Source organism: Hetaerina americana, unplaced genomic scaffold, assembly GCF_022747635.1.
Source record: "Hetaerina americana unplaced genomic scaffold, ioHetAmer1.1.p SCAF_4, whole genome shotgun sequence".
Classification (NCBI taxonomy): Eukaryota; Metazoa; Arthropoda; class Insecta; order Odonata; family Calopterygidae; genus Hetaerina; species Hetaerina americana.
Genome location: NW_027286985.1, coordinates 44,693,234 through 44,707,505, shown reverse-complemented (window position 1 = coordinate 44,707,505; position 14,272 = coordinate 44,693,234).

The window sequence follows — 14,272 nt, the reverse complement described above, 5'->3', positions numbered from 1 at the left end:
CGGGAAGAGCGGGTTAAAGGTTCACCTTGCTCTTTTCCACCTTTCCTCTTATATTCTCTCGTTATTTTTCGTCCTATCCTCCCGTCCTTTTTTCCCGCGCGTCCCAATAAAATGGTACAGGAGGGGAATGGTGGAGAGTGTGAGTGGAGAAAATCCAATGAATTGTTATTTTCTTATCATATTTTTCCATCTCACTGTTCTTGATGAAGGTTTTGAACTGTTTAAAGGGACTCTGGGAAAGTGAACGGTCGGTGAGAAAATGTTGTCGCCAATGAGAGCAAGCGACACTGCACAATGGGGGTAGGGGCTCCCGTGCGATCGGTCCCGGATAGCGTTACTGCTATTGCAGGGCTAGGAACACTGAAACAGAACGTCCCTTCTCTGCAAACGAAGGGTTTTAGGTATGTGCGCTTCCTTGCAAAAGAGCGAGCATTCAATTGGGCGAATTTTGCTTTAACCAGGATTATTTAGATGAGCGAAAATTTTCTCAGGCAACTTTGCCTTGTGCTCCATGTTCTGAATTTTGAAAGCATTTTAATTATTAATAATTTGTCACATATGCTTATTAAGTTGTCAAGTTTTTTTATGTTACAGATTTTCATTTAATTTTTAAAGATTTACCGTTGCTCTGAGAGGCTTTTGTCTTGAAAGCGTGAATGTGTATTGAAAGTTCTAGGTAATTTAAATGGCCAGATCAGTTTATTGTGAAGTATTTCAAATCTTGTCTACATTTTTACAATATTCCGCTTTACACAGCAAGGACGTATGGGCATGTCCATATTTTAAGCGGCGCAGAAAATTTAAGAAAATGATTGGTTATAAGATTCACACTCCTGTAAATAACTAAATTTCGTCCCAACGATTCCTTTGAATGCATACATTTCAATTCAATGGATATTGCTGAAATAGAAATTTGCACGTCTCAGATATGAGGGAACAGTTTCCCTGCTTCAGGCCCTTCGGATATTCTTCACTTAACAGACATATATCGAAACTTTGAAGAGGCATTTAAGGTATACTAGATCATATGAAGGCGCTGAAAATGACCATCTCATGTTTATTTTTAAGTGTACGCTCCCCTTACCAGGTAATAGAGATAGCGACATCTGTTGGAATCTCTATTTGTAATAAAGTCAACTGCTTCATCTTTGAATGCAAATCTAATTTAATTGCGAATCTAACATCTATTTTTCACAAAGTTACAGACATTTTCTCGAAAAAAAATTAATAAATTTAACATTAAATTTTCCTTGTGTTATCATGAATGAACCCAAATTAAATTTTCCGATTTATCAAGTACTTGCTCTTCTAAAATTTATATTTATGTTAAATTTAACAAAGAAATAGGTATATGTATTAATGACATTAGATAGATATAGACCCGGGAGTTAAAAAAGTTAAAGTTAGATAGTTAAACGGTCAACGAAAATTCTATCCATCTCAATGATTAGGTATTTTTCGTGCATACAGTATTCTACCGGGTCAGGTATTTTTTTCCAAACGTTTCGAAGGATAGCTCAGCGCTGGAAGAGGTTCAGTTCTATAATAAGGACGCCAGAACCTTTAAAAACGTCGGCCACCTGACCTGGTGGAAAACTTCCATGTATTTATGTACACCTCACCAATTCGTGGATTCAATCTAAACCATACTTTTTTCACTTGTGGAAAAATGATAAAATTAAAATAAATATTCTTTATTCTTACTTTGGTCAGCAGAAACTTATTTGGAGGAAAGATAATGACTGGTAGATTAAATTATTATGAACCGTAATCGTGGTGAAAGGTGACAAAAGTTAAATTCTTCACAGAAAATCGAGAAGAGGAAATTGTTAATGTGGCTGTGAATGAGTAATATTTTTTCGAAGACAATACTGAGTAAGACCGTGAAAAATTGAATAAATGTAAAATATTGGGGCCAAAGAATATTAAATAAGGTACGTTAATAGAGAAAAGTAAGAGAGGATGAGAATATAAATTTTTGGCGATACATAGGGAAGTTTATTTGACGAGAGCTGCAAATTAATATAGAGCAGGGCGTACTCTAATACAACCTATGTATTATTTTGTATAAATATGTTAGAATTGCGCTGTTTGTATTATCGTTTTGTATGGGGCAGACACATGTTTATGGCTAACGTATTTCCTATGATGATTTAAAATCATTCTTCTTTGCAACGACATTAGGATACTAGTGCTGGTATTGCTTTTCGCAACGAGTTTCCCCGCTTCCCGTTCACAATGGTAGTACGCTTTAGAGAATAGTTTTACCAAAGTTTCAACTGCAGCCGAGGCTGCACTTAGCAAGAGAAATAAATGAATGCACCATGCGGCATCTATGACCAAGGCTGGCTTTTATTTCAAGTCTCTATATGGGAGAAAAATACGTAAGTGAATTGTACCTCTCCTTAGCTCGACTCCCCAAGAGTTTTCCCTACGGGTCTTGCACAACAACGGAAATTTAAGGGAAAAAAATGATACCATAGTTTGCGTGTCATCAATTTGTTTAAAATATTTTTGCTACTTTTGGAAGCTTTCTGACTAGAATTACCCAACATTTTCTTAATTGCCACTTCTAAAAAGTCATTTGCGCTGATTCTAAGTGTAGATGGTGATATAGACGGCATAGGGAGAGAAATAAGAAACGGTCGAATTCAAATCGGAGTAAATACGAAGTTGCTAGTGTTCCCTTATCATTTTGTACAAGTTTTTATAGAATGGTCTTGACAATGTGATTACAAAATCAATTGTAATAGTTTCCGATATTATAAATTTGATTTTTTGTTGAAATTATCGATATTTATATTCATAATGTGGAGGAAACAAGAGGAAGTTCACGCTAAACATATTGATAATGCACGTTGTAGCTATTAGAAACCTTCCAAAACCTGCCATAAAAATAGAATACATTGAATGAATGCAATTATTTGTAATGCAATAGAATAAATGCTGTAATTGTTTTTAGTTTGTGGAATCCATCGAGAGAAATACATTTTTGCTACGGATTTTGTTAAGTAAAGTACAGGACTTCAATTCTTCCAAACCCAAAGGTCGATATTCTCAGGATTCAGATGCGTAGGGAGATGAGCGCATATGACGAGGAAGGCTTGACCCTGCGAGAATTGGTTTGTTTAACAACTCGAGTTCTTGCTGAATTACATCACAGCATTCCTCCGAATTATCTCAAATCCTTATCGTTGGATTCTGTTACTCTTTTCACCTACCACTCTAATCGGGAGGGATATAATAAGGACCTCATTAAGGGTTTATTGCTTTGATTCATATGGCCTCAAATTATATTGGCAAACTCGACCATATAGATATATTAAAAGGAATAGTCACCGTCACTGACACGTTAATGTGCTCGTTCTCCCATCGATCGATACACAATTCTAAAGTAATCGAACCCAAGCACCCGAGTATTTTGCATTTCAACATGACTTACTAACACACACACACACACACACACATTATTAAGCGATGTATTAGACATTAATGTTAACAAGTGTTCGTGTATATTTGAAAATATGTGTTCATAATTAATCTACATCTACCCAATTTTCGTTAAGTAGCTGCAAGGCTTTGACAATGGGGCTGGCTATATTTGTCCAAAAATAAGTTTACACACTCATTTGAATAGATATATTAAAATACCTGACGATGATGTAGTTACATTGAAATCTGTCGCATTAATAAATTTTATTTTGTGGAAAATATTGCCAGTTTTTAATTAATTATGATATTCCACCATATCACGCCTGAAACGTCCGTTTTTATGAATATGTATTGCTTAAGATGCAAGCATACTAAATACATCGTGTAATAATTGGCTACATGAGTAATTATTCGTTCGTGCTAATATACTTTTGGTCTTAAGAGATATACTCAGGTTATGGGGTTCGGTATTGTTATGATTCCGTATCGTGCAAGAAATTAAAGCATACTTGAATTTATCGTTGACGGTGTCTATCTCTTTTTATTTTATCCCGGTGGTCTATTCCATCGATTAAACTTAGATACATCATTATTCCCTTGATTTTTTAAGAAAACTGCGGTGTCCTTGTGCCTTCTGAAAAATCTCCTTTTTACCTGTTCACTTCATGAAGCAAGGGGCTTTAACTTAATTCTTCCAACACACCCGTCAAATTTACTTCCGTCTCGTAGTGATTTCTATGCATTAGTTCATTTCCATGGGCGTAAAACTAGTCCCCGTATATTCCTCGGCAAACACGCTTGCGTTGATTTTCTCCTGTATTGTGTGGATGTGGAATGGTATCGCGTGCGATCGTATCCAAGAGTCTGCAGGCAGTCGTCGGCGCGCCTAGAATCGTGAAATGTAGAAAATTTCGTTATTCTGGCATTCAATGGCCGACAGGTTCATATACCTCAATGGTTTTACGTCACTTTAAGGGGTCTCTGAATGAATGCCCGCCATTGGGTAACAAAGTAACGTTCATTGCCTTTCCCCAACTCTGCTGCAAAGATTCTGCCTTCAGAATTTTGGGAGTGTGAGTGTACACGTATGTTGCTGGGTGGGGAAATACATACCGGGGCTGCTCAACAGGCGTGGGGTTTAACCTTTTTCGCAGTGGCATCATCCTTGATAGAGCACCCACCCTGCTTGGATTCATCGCAAAGCATAGGCCGGTGGTAGCATCGGCGGTTAATTCGGTAGGACAAGCGTCCGCCAGGGCAGGCGAGCTCTCCGGCGCGTCGGCGGGGACATGGGCCGGGGAAGGAGGCGGAGGCGACCGCGCAACAGGTTGTCACGGTTGCGGGAGGCTCGAGGTCGTTTTCGATTTGTGGGTGGGGCGCTCAAGGAAGGAGGCCCCGGCGGCCGGATCAGGTCGAAATGGGCTGGAATATTGCGATGGGACTGGGAGGGGGCGAGAGAGATAAGTCCCGACTTCACACCCCTTGCCGTGTGGTATCAATTATTCAACCGGGAATATTCGTTTTTGACTCCCAGGAGTCTTAATTGTCGGGCGTAGGGATCATGCATACAGGAGACTGGAGAGAGGGGCAGGCCACATGTCTACCATTCATACCCCATTTCCCCAATTTCGAATTGACGACAGGCTTGATTTGAGGGCTTTCAGTATCACAATGGGAAGAAAATATCCGAAATAAAACTATTGGAGGATTTGTTGAAAACATTTAAAATTTAGAGCAATTAGTATTGGAGGGTTCTTGCAGACTAAATGTCAACTTTCAGGTGCGATGGAAATGAAAGATAAAGCCCAGTAAAAGTTTCACGAAAAGTATCTCTTAATTATAATGCTTCTACAGCATTCCAGGGTATTATTTATTAATACTAACAGGAAAGTGGTGTAGATAACCACCCACGAGTTCTATTGGGAGTTCTACTAATTGCCCATGGTTCGCGTCTTACTTGCCAAAAAAAAGAAAAACTCCATTGGTAAAGTATATCTTTTTTAATGATGGCGGTTGAATTTATTAATTGCGCGGAAAAGACGATTTTCAATGAAAGATGCACCTTTTAAAAGCGTGTCCTAGACAGAGTTCACATTAATTTTAGTGGTTTATGATTATGGACCATTATTAAGGTCAAAGGACTCTTTGATCTTCGAGACATGGGTAAATTTTTCGTGACGCACTTAGGATTTTGAATTTTATGCTAGTATGAAGTTCTGCGCACTAAACGAATAACTGTGTAGAGAATATCATAACCTTAATGGGTTAATTTCCATTACAGGTTTCGTTTATGATGTTGTTTTAATGACTAAATGTGAGGGAAACTTGTGAATATGCGTCTGCAGATAAAATGATGTCATGAAAATGAAAATGCATGCCGGTCGGAAGGTATAAATATATGCCAAAATTATCAATTAGACATGTTATGGCATTTAGAGGAGCCATCTGTCTTTTAAAATGCCCTTACTTAGACGTAGGACAAATATAGCAGGTAAAAACTAAATTGTATATACTAGATCGAAAAGGGATAGTAAAAATAGCCATCGTTGTGCGATATTTAAGAGGTTAGTTTATTCAGCTCAGTGTAAAGGGTTTTTATTAGCACAAATAGGAATCATATAGAATAATTAATTCTTAATGATGCATTCAAACTTTTTACTACCAAATTTGGAGGCATTCCTATCCTATAATTTAATCGCTAAACAGGAACTTAAAACGTGAAAAATATTCAGTAACTTAAATCTGCAAACATGAACCAGAATGCATTTTGTTATACGTATTGTGAGAATTAACTTTGACCGCACCTACGCTGGAATAGTCTTGTTAGTTTGATGGTCGTGAACATTTAAATGGAACGAAAAAAAACTTGAGATAGTTTTTTAATTCTTCCAGTGCACTTCGGTTGCACGGGCTGTGTAGAATTACGTTGTGATGTAATGGAGTTCCCACAAAGCCCTTGAGAGCGACTATAAACGAAAGGCCCTGGATTGGAATAATCAAAACTGAAAGTTCTCGTGTATACCATTTTCATATCTACTGCCACTGAGGAAAGGCTCATGGGTGCGAAAACTTTTGCCGAGTTCTTGCGATACCCTGGGAACAAAAAGAGAAGTGCTTCGGCTCTGTAGTCTATTGTTGCATCAGGAGAGATAACACAGCCCTTCTCCTGACACCAAAGTGGCTTTCCGGGCATTTAGTCATATTTTCGTGTTTAGGGTTTGGGCAGTCACTTTCCTCTTGTGCGCGGCGAAACTTAGTCCTCTCATCCTTTCTCCCCGCTTGGCTGCATTCATTTGGACGGTTTGCCAAAACTTTAATAGCCTTATACAAGGCCGGGGAAAATGCACGGATGACTAAAAGACCATGAAATTCGAGGAAAAAGAAATTTCCTGTCATTTACCCAAATAAATTTCTTTGGGTGTAATACTACAAGCTAGAAACTTAGAAAAGCTTATGGAGGGAAAAGCGTGTAAAATTTGGAAAAATCTCTAACTATTGTCCTTACTTTACATAATATTGTTGGGTTTCGTCAAAAAGATTCTCTTTCAAGGGGTTTTGGAGATTCATCTCGTCCATAAAAGGACATGTAACTATTGATGTAGATTTTTGACGATCCCAAAAAATATTATTTACGTATCAAATATTATATACACGTATCACGTGAAATTCCGCGTAGTTTTCTTCATTATTTATTTCTTAGTTTCTTTGTAGCTTCCATACCTTCCTGCTGTCTAAAAATCCTACTCTATTCCTTCCCCTAATGCGCTTAGGCAACATTCCGTCGTTAACATGACCTTCAACATCTGGTTTACTTTCAAAACATCCACCGCCCATATAATCAATATTTTTTGGATTTTCCCAAGCAACCTCTTCCCTACGTCCGCCATATTAAAAACTTCAGCGTTTGTCTTCCTCTCTCTCTCTCTCTCCAACTTATTTTCTACATTCTTCGCGGGTCGAAAACTGAAGAAAGCCGGTAAATGCACAAAGATCAAAGCCACTACCTGCCAAGGAATTTAAAAAAGGAGGCTCATAAAAACATAAATTTACCATAATATATATTGGGTTTACAGATTCAGCTTTCTTTGAAATTATTATTTGAGGAAAACGGTAAAATTTTCCTTAGTAAAAGATAAATTGTTTTAATATTGTGTTTTCTCTAATGATTTTCTTCGCACTCTTTCTGTTGAGAAGTACGAGGGTCATCCGGAAAGTAGTACCCGTTCGTGCCGCATGAAGTGCTGACGACGCGAGTAGCCGCTGGACGAGGTCAGATAGCTTCAGTGGCTTGTCTGCCTTCTCTGAGCCAAGTTGCGTGACGCTAGCATTGCCTGTGTTGTTTCTGTGATTGTTTACAATGTTTAAAAAAATTGAGAACGCCGCCAGTTGTGAAGTGAGGGCAGTGATTAAATTCCTCAATGCAAGAAACGTTCGCCCATGTGATATTCATCGCCAATTAAAGGAGGTGTATGGAGACAATGTAATGGACGAGTCGTCTGTTCGGCGGTGGTGTCGCAACTTCAACATGGGGAGGGGGAACACACACGACGATGAGCGTTCGGAGAGACCGTCTGTCATTACAGACCAACTGGTGAGCTCAGTTGACGAATTCGTGAGGAACGATCGGCGCGTCACAATTGATGACATCTGTGAGCATTTTCCCAATGTTTCTCGAACAATTGTTCATGAAATTGTTAAACACCATCTGCATTATGCAAAAATTTGTGCAAGATGGGTCCCTCGCGTATCTCAATGAGCTGGCGGCGAAGGACTATGCAGCAGGAATACAGAAACTAGTCACACGTTATGACAAATGCCCTAATTTGCTTGGAGATTATGTTGAGAAGTAGTTTAAAGTATCCTCTTTCAAATAAAATTGTTTATGTTTGTTAATATTTACTTTTGTCTTTTTATTTCACGAACGGGTACTACTTTCCGGATGACCCTCGTATTTCTCTGGCGGTTATCCAAAAATCTGATAGTTATTAGGAAATTTCAAGGAATTACTCGTCAATTATATGATGTATTTCATTAAATTATTAAATGATGGTATATTTAAATCGATATAAAAGAGGCATTTGGAATGCATTTGTGTACTACAGATTCACCATCAAAGTTAAAGAGGCGATCCGCAGTTTAGGTGTCAAAGGAAGCAAAGTGGTGGTCTAGAGAAAACCAAATGTCATTTTATATTTACGCCAAATGTTATTTTGTAATCAGAGTTATGCGCTTAATAAGTTAATTTTATATTATTTAGATATCTAAGCAACTAATATTAACTTGTAGATATCTTAGTAAATAATAACCAATTATATTTTAAGTAAATGAAGACATTTTCGATAGAGCGGGCGAAGCGGGGGTTACATCATTTCTAGAGTATTAATGGTAACGGATGATTCCCTTTGGCTTAATTCAAAGCGTTAATATTTATATTTTCACTGCTCGTTCCTCACGGCTATGTGTGTTGCTCTAGGAAATATTGTGAAAAGTTTTGTCCATCTTATTTTAAGACTGCCTATTTGAACCTTTTTTTTTTGCGGTGCACAGATAGTGCAAAAGGTTTATCGCTTGCAAATTTTGATTCGGTTTATGAACTGATGCAAAGGGGGAAGATAAACCGATAAGCATTGCGATCGAGCTCCATTGTTAACTTTCGGTTTGCAAATATGAAATATTTCATGAATAATTAAGAGCTGAACATGCATACTTTGGATTCGCTTATTTTTTTGCTGTTCACTTCTTGAAGGCGTTTGTTCGGTTCCAACACACATTTTGCCTTACAAATTGGATAACACTAACTATGATGGGTCAATCCCGAATGAAAACAAATATCTAATGAAATTTCGTAATTATTTTTGGAATTATTGCTTTGCTACTCCAAAATCCATCGACATTTTTCAAACTCCATCTGCCGAACTCTTTGAGTCGGATTGTCTGAACAGGGTACACATCATCGTTTCATTGAATTTCACCTCTATCGAATGACTCGAAAATCGGTGCTGTTATTTGATATGTTTTGCGGATACCGAAATAGGATTTACCCCCGACGATACGGAAAAATGAGTTTTGATATTGCTGATGATCGGCTGAACCCGAAACGAACCCAACGAGAACTCTTGTTTGACTCTTTCACCCTTTACTACCATCTGAAACATTAAGCGCGGTCTATTAAAAAAGTTTTTCTTTTAAAATCTTGGAGGCATCAATCAAGGGGTGACTGGAAGGGGAAGGTAATAAGGAGTAACAAAAAAAAACCTTATAATAATGCTAATATGGAAAGGGGTGGAATGCATGCCTCTCTTTTCATTCGGGTGGTGTGCCTCAAGACAAAAAGGCTGAGACCCCTGCAGCTCCCCTTTTAAATACCCGTCGTTCCTTTTTCCTCCCTCCCCTGACTTTCCGCGGCCCTCACTCTATCCCGTTATCTTCTCTCACACCCACCCACGCAAACTTCATCCCACGTAGTCCCACATCTCCCTCCCCCTCCACCCACCCTGCTTCCCTCGACTCATTCATCATTCCCCCAGCATCCAGCGCCTCCCTTTTACCCCAGTTTTATGCATTATCCCGTTCCATCCACCTCGACACCCCCCTCTTGCACCCTCTTCCCACTAGACCACACCCTGTCGGTCAAGGCCTTCCAACTGCGGGACGAAAATCGACTCATACGCACTCACGCATATGGGTATGGGCGATTCTGATTCGATCCATTGGTAAGTCGATTGATTCCAATGCGATCGTTGTGAATCGATTGAATTTCTATTCGATTTTGATTTGTGTCATTTCATATTTTCAGTTGAACCGATTGGTTGTATCTATTACCGATTAAATCTGTTCTCAGATCATCGATTCGCAAGCCCTAACCTCCCCACCTCGACGATATAATTCTCATTCTGGTCTAGTTTCGGTTTATGGGGCGGGGTCTTCATAGCGCATGCGCGTAAACGTTAACCTTATTTAAGCGACGGTTTACGAACATTCCATTACCTTTCATCAAATATTGCCTTGCAAAAATAAACGTAGTGAGACTTCTGGTGCGACCACCAACCGATGGAGCTAAGACGCGAGATTAATGATCGTCAGCTGATCTAAGGGGGAGAATCGTTTTGTGGATAACGTAAGCGATAACGCTCAAAAGACGATGCACGATCAAAGCCCCGTTTTCTAATAATGCACACATCTTGGTTGTAGTTGGTGGTGCCCAAAGCCAACGGGAATGGAACCAGAGCCCTTTAATAGGTAGCCGAACGCTTCACTCCCTGGACGACCACGATCCCATCCTAGCTGAACTAGATTATACAAGAACTACTATACTAAATTAAACTATACTAAGCTACATTATATGACAATACATCGTTACTATGCTATATTTTGCTAAACTACATCATGCTCTGCTATACCATACTTTACTTTGTTATATATTCTAAATTGTACGATACCATTACGACAGTTTGCTACAAATTACTACCCTACAACTTACTATAATATACAGGGTTCGTCCGGAAAATAAGTGTACTGATTTTTTCCCGCCGCTCCAGGCGCGCCCAGCACCGCTCTGACGGGCTGCGATTGGAGGGGGGTATGTTGGCAAGCGACGCTGAAAAAGACAGTCGGCTCTGAGCTGTGGTGTAGTGAGGAGCTCTGTTAACGCGAACCTCCACGCTCGACCCACGTCACGGAACGCGATGCCGAAGTTTTTGGAGCAGCGTTATTCCATCAAATTTGCGGTAAAGCTTGGGAAATCGTCTACCGAAACTGTCGGTATGATTAACCAGGCTTACGGGGAGTCAGCCATGTCCAGAAACATGATATTCCGGTGGCACAAGATGTTCGTGGAGGGCAGAGAAGAGGTCGACGACGAACCACGGCCTGGACACCCATCAACGACACTCACTGACGAAAATGTGCGAAAAGTTCGCGATGTACTGAACTGTGATCGTCGTCTTAGTGTTTGGATGATAGCAGAGCAGTGTTATGTGCCAAAAACAATAGTGCACGAGATTATTAGGGAGCAATTACAGATGCGAAAAATTTGTGCAAAGTTGGTGCCGAAAGTGCTCAGTGATGATCAAAGACTCAATCGTTTGGAAATCGCGACACAACTTGCGGATCACTGCAAAAATGATCCACATTTTTTAGAGGACGTTGTTTTGGGTGACGAGTCGTGGATATTTGAGTACGACCCGGAGTCGAAGAGACAAAGTGCGGAGTGGCACTCCCCATCATCACCCCGTCAAAAGAAAGCTCGCATGAGCAAATCTCGGATCAAGGCGATGCTCATTGTCTTTTTTGACAAAAGGGGAGTCGTCCACTACGAATTTGTACCTGAACGACAAACTGTAAATGCTGCATTTTACGTCCAAGTGCTCGACAGGCTTCGAAAACGAGTCGCCCGCGTCCGGCCAGCGATCAAAAACATCTGGCGGCTGCATCACGACAATGCGCCGTCTCACACCGCGCTTGTCGTGTCGGACTTCTTGGCCAAGCACGGCGTGGCAACGCTGCCGCACCCGCCCTACAGCCCGGACTTGGCACCACCGGACTTCTTTCTGTTCCCGAAGATAAAGAGGAGTTTGAAAGGAACGCGATACGGGACTTTGGACGCCGTCAAAGAGGCCGTGACGACGTGTCTTCGAGAGGTTCCCGATGATGCCTTCGCGGGAGCGTTCCAGGAATGGGAACGCCGCTGGAACAAGTGTATCGACTCATAAGGGTCCTCTTTTGAGGAATATTAGCTTAAGATATGTAAAAGTGTAATACATTTTTTTTCCTGAGCTCAGTACACTTATTTTCCGGACGAACCCTGTATGTCGAGTTAAAATATTAATTCTCCATGTGCTATCAAATAATTCAAAAATACACGGGAAGAAATGCGTAGGAACCAGCCTAAGTCGCTCCATTGTACGGTAGTATGCACATTTTCTATTGTTTTATTTTTCTGCCGTTTTTTGTCCCTCTGATCCGCAACCAGGTGTTCCTCCATTTCTTCTCTAGCGTCGGAATATCGAACCTCCCAGTTACGGGCAGTGCACTCAAAAAATATTAGGTGTGATATGCAATAAAATTCTTCTTTCTTGCAGCAGAGTAAACATTCGTCTAATCCCCGTGTTAGCTACAAACATTCATCGATTTAAATAACATATGTGTATCTCTTCAGATAAAGGAGATTGTGGGCATTCATGTTAATTCAAATACGTTTATCTTACTTAAAGAAGATCCAGGAGTTAGAAATATGACTCCCGTAAATTTTATATCAAATACGAAATAAAGATTACATCACCCCACATGGGGTGCGTTATATCCTTCGGGTTGAAGAAAGAAATATTTTCATAAGAATGAATGGAAGTGTTGAAGTACGAAAATGTTAACGTATTATCACGGAAAATGTCTTATTTCGCAAATAAAATTGTGAATATTTTATTTCAGCTAATAATTCGTTCTCTTCTTAAATTTATTCTAAAGAAATTAACCCTCATTCCAAGGAAAGTAATTGAGTTACATAATGAAAGCACAGTGTCCAGTTTCGGCAATATACATTATTATTGATCCATGCGACAACAATAAAGCCCTTGCGAGGAACAGTTAATTTCGTATGCATAGGAAGGATTATCGCTGCATTGCATCATTGCAAAAGGTCAACAACACGATTATAGTGATTGTAAGGATAGTAACTCTTATATCGCTATATTATCGTTCTCAGTTGATTTTAATTCATAACAAAACTAAAGCAATAATGGCGCACTCCTCAGAGTATGCACATCAGCAATACTCTCAAGAGAGACTCAAACCCAAGAATTGAGATAGCAAAAGGACATTCCGCCCGTCGGGATACACTTTTCGTTGTTTTTATTTTCTATTCAAGCTCGAGTACCTCTGTAATGTTCATTTCAATTCCAATCCAAAGATTTGGCGACATGTACTCATAATCGTAGGAAAGTCAAGACAGATAAGGCAAAATCCTGAATTTGAAGCTTCACTTGAACACGCCCGTTCTTGCGTAATACAGAATGCCAAGTGCGTGTTTGTTATGTACGAATTCTGTCCAGAAAGTAACTTACGTTTGTGTGTAGCGAGCGAAGTAGGGGAGGGAACCGAATGTTTGCTGTTTTAAAACACACAATAGGGCAGTTCGCCTCAAGCTGCAGGGTATGGAAGGCCTCGCTGCGTGTTGTTAGTTTACAGTATTAAGTAAAAATGAACTATACAATGGGAAATCCCGCCAAATATAAATCCCTTTGAGTGATAAGGTTTTTACTTTCAATATATTTCAATGCTGCAGACATTCATCGGAAAATTTATGCTGTGCCCCGATTAAGTGAGGAGTGACAGTGTTGTACGTCATAGATTTTGTTAGTTTAAGATTGAATAGACAAATGCTCATAATTTCCAAGAACTGGACATCCGTCAGTTCATCAGTTACAAAGCTAGGCCAACTAATGCAGTCCTCATCGTGAACGATGGGGCGGCCATTGATTGCACCAATGCCTCACTCCGTCTTCTCTCATTATTTCATCTCCGTACGCTTCACACAGTTGATTATGAATTTCAATTGGCTTCTGGTTTTTGCAAGGGAAAACCTAATCACAGATCGCACTTTACCACTCGCTGGATATTCTATTGCAGCGCACAATTTAGCACGTTGCAGTGAGCAGAGTAAAGCACCACAGTCTGAAAACTACCACAGCAGAATGCGTACTTAGATTAGGGACGTTTAGACGCGAACATAGGCACTCTAGCTCTATCCACCGCCATGCTAGGTCGTAACGTAAGTCTTAATATCCCTCGTATTTATGTATACGTGCATATTCGTTAATAAACTCTTGCATTCACCATCACGCTA